Source organism: Cyprinodon variegatus, unplaced genomic scaffold (genome assembly GCF_000732505.1).
Source record: "Cyprinodon variegatus isolate N-32 unplaced genomic scaffold, C_variegatus-1.0 Scaffold1437, whole genome shotgun sequence".
Taxonomy (NCBI): domain Eukaryota; kingdom Metazoa; phylum Chordata; class Actinopteri; order Cyprinodontiformes; family Cyprinodontidae; genus Cyprinodon; species Cyprinodon variegatus.
Window position 1 is genome coordinate 90,340 of NW_015151890.1, and position 8,686 is coordinate 99,025.

At 41.0% G+C, this 8,686-nt stretch overlaps 1 pseudogene; it reads right to left on the reverse strand.

Moving 5' to 3' along the window:
- Positions 1-1,581: 1,581 nt before the first annotated feature.
- On the reverse strand, positions 1,582-6,469 carry LOC107103389 (annotated as a pseudogene).
- Positions 6,470-8,686: the final 2,217 nt, after the last annotated feature.

Consider the following 8,686-nt stretch of genomic DNA (forward strand, 5'->3'; position numbering starts at 1 on the left):
CAGATGCATTTGAGATATCAAAAAAGTACTCCAGAGTGTTGTTCAGCATGGGGTTGAGTAGAAAATGAAGGCTAATCATGTTTTGGGTGTACTATTCCTTTAAGCACTTTAAAAGAGACACTCTTGATCAAAATGCTTTTCTTCTAAAAAGAAATATAAGATTCAGAACATTAATATAATACAATTGTCAAAGCAATAAAACAACTGAGACCATAAAACAGGAAGAATAAAAAAGGCAACTAGAATTGCAAGCAATTATGAACAGCTTCCAATTCCCCCCCCGGCGCCAACCACCCCATATGTCCAGCCAGTCCCTCTCCTTTAGCTTTCTCTAGAGTCCCTCAAGATGGATACTTGATACTTTCTGAACACTGTAAACACATAAGAAACACTGCGATTGTAAATGGAAATCCCTGTCTGGTGATTTTTTTTTTACACCAAAAAGACTATTTTTCATTTTGGTGCGACATAGCCAATATTGAGAAAATAGTTAAAAATGTATAGTTTATAGAAATGTTTATCAAAATGTTCTCAATTAAAAGGTTTCTTCATTCTTCCGTAAAATTAATCAAATTGATTATTTTCCAGGACATTGGATAACAATGCTCCCCCACTAAAAAACCTCACACATCACAAGTTTTAAGTAATATAATTCAATTCAAAGTAAATACTCAAGTCTATAATAAAAAATAAACTCACATACCAATGGCTATATCAGGAACAAAAGTCCTATTTGTAATGTCCAATAAATGTCATAATTTTGTTATCAACAAATTATGCAATAAAAAAAAATATGAGACAATGTTCAAGTTTTTAAAAGTTAAAGCAAATTTACTTGGTAGAGTTCCTCTGCTAGGCTGGAAGCAGGCAAACACATTACCCTCGTCTACATCCATGGCCTTGTAACCCTAAATATCTCAAGAAAAATGTACTTTTAAAAGTTGATTTATCAAAAAGAAGTGAGTAAATCTGATCTGCAAAAGTGGCTAATCCCATAGTTTGGGAGGAATCCATGAAATAAGCTCGGCCACCTCTTAACTGCCTCTTTGATTTCAAGACCCCCAACAATGACTGATTCACGGACCTGAGAGAGCATATAGTGATCCTGAAGCTGGAGGTATGTGTGTTTCCCAGGTACCAGTTAAGATATTTTAGACCAACTGGATAAAGTGGTGACTGGCTTAGGCTGACATAAAGTGCATTGCATATGTCTCAATGTGTTGAGATAAAAGCATGAATTAAAATTTCAAAGTGATTATATGACAGAAGCATAAAGGAGTATGTTTGAACGGCTCCTGCATTTTAGCCTGGATATGACCGTCTTTGCATTGTTTCATTTGTTCTGCCCCAGTGTGCTGCACCAAGTCCCACTCAGGCTTTTACTATTTGTTGTGCTGGATTGGGGGGATTTTATTGTTTGATATTTGAGGACTTTGAACCTCTTGCGTTGTCAGACACCTCTAGTAACTTCAAGAGCTGATAATGGACTCTGTTGAAGCTCTAGTATAGAGAGATTCATTCCTTAACTGGAGAAATCTTTTACAGTTTTAACTCTATGGTTTTAATAAAATAAACCTGTACTTACACAATCTCGTCATTGTCAAACTCCAGAACTCCATTTGTGTCTTCAAAGTCCACCCCTCCTCCTTTAGCCGTCCCCTCTATGGTTTTGTATGGCACAACCACAAGGCCACGGGCTCCTGAGTTCCTGGTCACCTTCACCTCCATCATTCCTGTGCTCTCGCTCACAGTCATGACTGGCTCCTCAAAGGTAAAGATCCCAGCATGGTCATCATCAAAGATGGTGACGGTGGCTGTACATGGCAAACCTAACCCTGCAAGGCCGTCGACGTGGTTCATCTTATGATCATTTGCACCATTAGATATAACCCTCACATTGGTGAGGTGAACCAAAAAATGTTCATCCTCCTCAAAGATATCATCGTCAATGATATCAATACGGATTTCCTTTTCGGTCTCCCCTGGTTTGAACACAACAGTTCCTTCAGTGAACTGGTAGTCTGAACCGGCGTTTGCAGTGCCATCTTCAGTCCGGTAATCAACACAGACCGTGCTTGTTAAGTCTCCACCTCTGCGGACAACGTTGAGTACTACACTGCCACAGTTTTCCAGACACTGATAGTTCCCGGGGTCAAAAAAAACCTTTGAAGAAAAGTTGTTGACGGATATCTCAGAGCAGATATCGTGCTGCGTGGCTCTCTTGGCCTGATCAGCGGCATGTTTTTTAAGAACATTACCTGCTCCGGTCATGATTCTGGTTGTCTGACAGCGGTAGAAGGCTCGACTCTTCTGTTGTTGGGTTAACACCTGGTAATTGGCAAGCTCCATCAGTTGTTCCATTTCCTTCTCTGGGTGTTTCTGTTTTAGCTCTTTCAAGATCCTGGCCAGTTCTCTACGAGCCTCCTCCTCATCCACCTCCTTTTCCTCACTTCCCACCTCTCCATCCAGGAGTTCATCTCCATGAGAGTTAAGCATCTTGCCATCCATTTCAATGTCCACCTTTGAGGGAAGTTCTGGCTCACCTTCTGTCTCGATAATCATTCCTTTCTGCTTCCCTGCCCTGTATCGCTTGTACACATATTTGTAGAAAAGGAGTCTGCGATCTGCAACATAAGCTAATCCAACACAGAAAGGGAAGAAGAAGAGTGTAAGAAGCCCCTCCCAAATTTCAACAACACCCGGAGAAAAAACAGCCAGGATCAGGTACAGCCAGGTGTATGCAAACACGCTCCAGGTGGCTGTGACAAAAAACACCCGCAGATGCTTCACCTTTCTGGTTTCTCCATCAGGAATCACAGACACACACAAGCCAATGATGACAAACATGTTGAAAGCAGCACTTCCTACGATGGTGTTTGGACCCAGCTCTCCGGCATCGAAGTTGTGACCACACACTTCAACGACCGACAGGAGGATTTCAGGTGCAGATGAACCCAAGGCCATCAGGGTCAGGTTGGACACCGTCTCATTCCAAACGCGAACTGTAGTGGTAATCTTCTCTCCATTTGGCTTCTTTATCGTGATCTTTCTTTCTTGAGAGGTGATGACTTCGATGGATGCCATGAAACGATCAGCAATGATAGAGACTCCTAGAAACATGTAGAAAAGCCCCACGAAGTAAATGGTGGCTCTGGCCATGCGGTCGGCAAAGGGAGGATTTTCCGGTTTCCACAGCGGAAGGATGACACCTTCAATGCATTTATTGCTGCCACCACATTTGGTCTGGTTTCTGGCTGTGCTGTTAGAGTTTAGGGTCGAAGCTGAGGCTCCTGCTACTGAATGCAGTAATTCAGCTGAGACAAAAGTCAACAAGAACAGTAGATGATTGATAGAGGATAGCGGCGGACTCCCAGTTTGGCACATGGTGAAGCTTCAGTTCTCGTCAACCTAAAACACACAGAAACAGTCTTAAGTATGTTAAACTGCCATTTTTGTTTTATTTTGTTTTTTGTGGATGACATAAAAAGGATATGGTGTTCATTCTAGCAAAATAACTTTAAACTTAATTTGGGTATTGACCTCTAGATCTCTAGAAAACCACCCTGTAGGAGCAGATTATGAATTTCTGTATTCCAAATGGTTTGGGTCACATGATCTGTCAGCTGTCTATATAGGTATGATCCGGTTTTGATGAGGACAGGTGTGTTCCACCCGAAAGGGGGAAACAGTTTTTGACCGTAACGCAATACTAACGTGACGCGATGCTACCGATGAAAGCTATGTGGATCCCAGAAACTATGTATGCGGTGTTATTGTCAACATTGCCGAGTCATGGAAATAAATGGATTACCTGCACTAACATCAAGGACGGCTATCATTTCAATTAAGCGGCTAAGTAATCGGCGTGTCAACTTTACCCTGGTGTACCACCTCAGGGGCTTAAAGCTTTGGCTTAGCCTCTACACACCCATTAGACTTCCTTTAACAATTTCAGAATATATATACAGTCTGGACCTTTAATGTGAGTAAAAAATATGCAGACATTTGGGGCACCTCAGGGCTTCATTCCAGGACTACTCTTCTTTAAGATGGACATGAATCTACTACTTCTAATTAAAGGGTTAGATTACTTGTAAGGTTACGTACTTTTGTAGGAGAGTGGCAGCCTAGTGGTTAGGGCACAGAGCTTGGAATCCTTAGGTTCTGAGTTTGAGTCTGAGTTTGAGCCCCACTCCCACAGACTGCCACCCTTAACCCCACATTGCTCCCCAGGCACCCCATGATTGCAGCTCACTACTCCCCAAGAGGATGGGTTAAAAGCAGAGGTAAATTTCTCCAATGTGAGATCAATAAAGTTCAATTATTATTTCTATTATTTTGCATGTCCCTATCAAAAAGAGATCTTAATACAGAGACAAAAAGTAAATTCAGAGTTTTAAATAGAACAGAACAGGCAGAAGTTACAGCTGTTCTCTGTAATTAAAGGTTTAGAATAAAACTGAGCAAGGCCAAAGGTAAAAGAGCACGGGTTTCTTTGGTTTTAGTGGTTTACTTTGTTCTGTCGATTATACTGGTTCTGTTAGTTCGGTTTGTTCTGTTGATTCTCTTGGTTCTGATTGTTTATGTGGCTTTAATTTTGTTCTGTTTAATCTGCAGGTTCGGTTCGTTCTGAGTGAAGTTTTTAGTTAGTTCTATTGGTTCTGTTGGTTGAGTTGCTTCTCTAGGAAACTTTTTCTTTCTGTTGGTTAAGACAGTTGGGTTGATTTAGTGTGTTCTGGTAATTCTGTCGGTTAAGTTGGTTTAGTTTGTTCGACTGGTTCTCTTAGTCTGGATTGCTTTGTTGATTCTACTTGGGTTTTTTTTGTTTTATTTTTGTTATTGATTAAGTTGATTCTGTTCGCTCATGTTTGGTTCTGTTGGTTTAATTTGTTCAGCTAGTTTTGTTGATTCTGTTGGTTCTATTGGTTCTCTAGCTTTATTTTTCTTCTGTGTGTTTTATATTATTTGGTTGGTTCTGTAATTAACAAAAGTTGGGTTGGTTAAGTTTGTTCTGTAAAATAAGTTAATTCATATTTTTCTGTCGCTTCTGTTGGTTCAGTTTTATGTATTGCTTCTGTCGGCTCAGAGTGTTAAGTTTGTTTTGTTATAGTTTAGTTAGGTCTGTTTATTAAATTAGTTATATTGTAAAAGTTGGTTCTGCTGATTAAACTGGATATGTTGTTTCAATTTGTTTAAATGGTTAAGTGGGTTCAGTTGGTTCAGTTTCTTGTTTTTATTCTGTTGATATTACTTAGTATTTGTTTGCTTGTTTGCTTTATTGTTTCTGTTGGTTGAGTCTTTTCTGTTGACTAAGTTTTATTTAAAAAAATATTCTTTTTATTTTGCTCTAATGGTTAAGTTGGTTATTTTGATTCAGTTTCTTGTGGATCAGAATGTTCCTTGAATTAAGTTGATTCAATCCGTTTACCCTGTTAGGGTTTATTTGACCCGGTTGATTTGATTTTGGTTATAAACAGGGGTAGGTAGCAGCTTGTGAAAATGGTGTTTTCTCTTTATGAGGATCCATCTAACCTCTTCCAATTATCCCTCAGGGTCATTGTTGGGCTGATGCCCAAGTCCTGCAGTCTATGGGTGGAAGGCAGGGCACCCTCTGGACAGGTCGCCTGTTTATTGCAGGACAGGGACATATAACCATACACACACCTACCTAACGGCAATTTGTAGAAACCAGTTAACCTAACAGTCATGTTTTCTGAACTGTGGGAGGAAGCTGGAGTACCCGACAGAACACATGCATGCATGGAGAGAACATGCAACCTCCATGCAGATAGACCCTGGGTAGAAATCTGACCAAGGATCTCTTTTCTGCAAGACAACAGTTCTACAAACTGCGCTACCGTGGAGCCCCAATTGAGGAGGACTTAAGGAGTATTCTCTGTTAGGTTGACATGGTACATCCGTTTTAGCTTGGGACATTTTAATTTTTCTTCCCGTTTTGTGGCTGTTACAGTCTGGTTACAGTCATTGTTCCTGTGGCTCACCTGACTGCAGCTTTCCTCACATGTTCTCTGCATTAAACTCCATCTGGACATGCAAGAGTCAACAAGGACGCGCAATAATTCCCAGTTCTGAGCTGTAGTGAATGAGAAAACTGTATTTTGTCTATTTGCCTTGAGTGGCTAACACTGAAGAATCTTGGATCCTCTCTTATACTTGTGACTGCTTCCTAAAAATGATCTGATGACTTGATTAAACAAAGAGCTGAGAATAAAACCAGCTGTAGTAATGAATTAAGAAGCAGCAGCAGGAACACAACCAGCTTCATTCCTGTCAGAGTAAGGCTGCAGGAGGAGAAGGATCATAAAGAGGGACCTACCGCCACACCAAGAGGAAAAAAAGGTTTTCAAATCAGAGTCTCCACAAAGTTAAAGACGTTTTCATCCTCGGAACAAAAGCTGTTTGTTTCCAGCACAACAGTCAGACAACTTAGAGATGAGAAGCAGAACCACAAACCGGAGAGAGAAGCGAAAAAACAGAGACTGCCTAAAACGAACCCCTCCTCACTGCTCTGATCGGGCATCCAACCTCCTCCTCCTCTTTCTCCTCCTCCTCTTTAAACCCAAAACCTTCCATAGAACCGTCCTTCTGATATTTATTTATCAATTCATTAATCAAATATTGATTTATTTAGTTTTTGGGCACCAGAATTTCAAATATCTCCAAAATGAATCCATCTCAGAGCACAACCAGGAGAGGTTGGTCATGTGATGATTAAATATGATTTATCAGATAAGGTTGAATATATTTATGTGGTTCAGTTTAGTTGCTGGATCAGAAGACCTTCTAAAGGAGCTGCTCCAGGCTGTGGTGGTGAGGAAAGAGCTAAGCAGAGCATCAGAGCTGTGGTTTCACTGCTTCATCTATGCTTTATGGGTCAGGATGGAGAGAATCAGGTCCTGGATGCAATCAGGCAAAACATTCCTTTGCTCTAGGCTGGCTGAGTGCTGCTGGACAGAGGAGCTCCATCATCTGGGTTCAGATGTTCCTCCACAGTAAAAGGATTCATATAAGGAGGTTTATGTGGTGACGTCTTCTGCCTAAAGTCAGTGTGAGTACGTAGTGTTTGGATGTTGGAGGCTCCACTCTCTGAAGTCCTCCTCCTGAACAATTGTTGGATTCAATCCGAATCAACCTGACTCTGAAATCTGCTCCAGCAGCCTGCAGAGGTCCAGCTCAAACCAGCAGGGGTCAGTGTAGATGAACCTTATTAATCACATGATGATCCTTCTGTTTACTTCTAAAAATCAGATCTGAGGAAATCTGCATCATTATCACAGCACTCTTTATTAAAGCTTCTCATCTCAGGCTCATCTGCTGAACATCTCACCAACATTACAGCTAAAGCTCCAGTAGAAACCACCTCACCCCAGCCAGATCACAGCAGCATCCAATCAACTTCTGTGGCGTTCGGAAGATTTACTTTAATGATCTCTGATTTTTTTTCAGAAATTAAATAATCAGCGGAGGGAATGTGATGACCCAACAATCAGAAGCTTCGATTCAGCCAGTGAGTCACATTTTGATCATGTGCTGCAGAAATCCCAGTCAGACCCCAACATCTCCAGCAGCTATAAGATGTCTCCTGCATCAAATGACTGCATTTACCACTGAATGTAAACCTGTTTCATGCATTTGTGTGCCCTGTGGGACCCCTTTTGTTCCCCTGGGTGTACTCACCTTGGCTCCTGATGCAGCAGCTGCAGAACAACAGAGTGTGTCCAGGACAGAGAGCTGCGTCTGATAACTACTCTAAATTTAACAGAAACACACATTGTTGCTCACACAGCATCCTTATCTTCCCTTCCCTGCAGGCCATGGCCATACATGGCTCTGCAGGGCCTGGGGCCATCCAGCAGCTCCTTGTCCCGCCGACACGTGGGGGGTAGATAACCGCCGGCTGCTCATGGCAAGGAAGCAGGATCGGTTCGTTCTCAATGTCCACTTCAACCCCCCCACCCACTTGACAACTTTCACAGCAGCGATTTTCCACAGTGACAAGGTGACATCCAAGGATCTGAAGGCCACCAGATTCTGGAGACGTATTAAATCTTTACAATGAAAAAGCATGAGTTTTTTTTTTGCTTTTAAACATAAAGACAATCCAATCAAAGGAAAAACAACTAAAAATGACCAAGGAAGACATCGTAAAGACCTGAAGAAGATCTACATGCATGTAAAGGTAGGAGTGGTCAATGGTTCTGATGACCAGGATGGACTGAAGGTTCCTCAGCTGGTCCTGACTGAGCCTAATTTCTGGCTGATTTTTCTCTTTTTTACCATTTAACAAATAAAAGAAAAATAAATTAAATATTAGAATCACCAAGCCTGACATAAAGAACCACCAAGATGCGTAGGGTTCCCCTACAGAACTTCCTCTGAAGATATTTAGTAAACTAAAGCATGAAAGTTCAGCCCAGAAACGGCAAAAAACCTGTGATCAAAACAGTATAAACAGTAACCTTTTATTTTTCTTCTCCCAAACATTAAATTTTAATGTTTCTTTGATCCAACATTCATCTGTTAGTAACAAAGTTAAATTAAAATCCTGATCTTCAGTTTCATATTTGTTTCTAATGATAACCATTAGAGTTAAACTACGACGGAGTATTAGGGCCACACATGAAGAGAAAAAATATTTTTGCCATGACGACATTAAACTCAACAT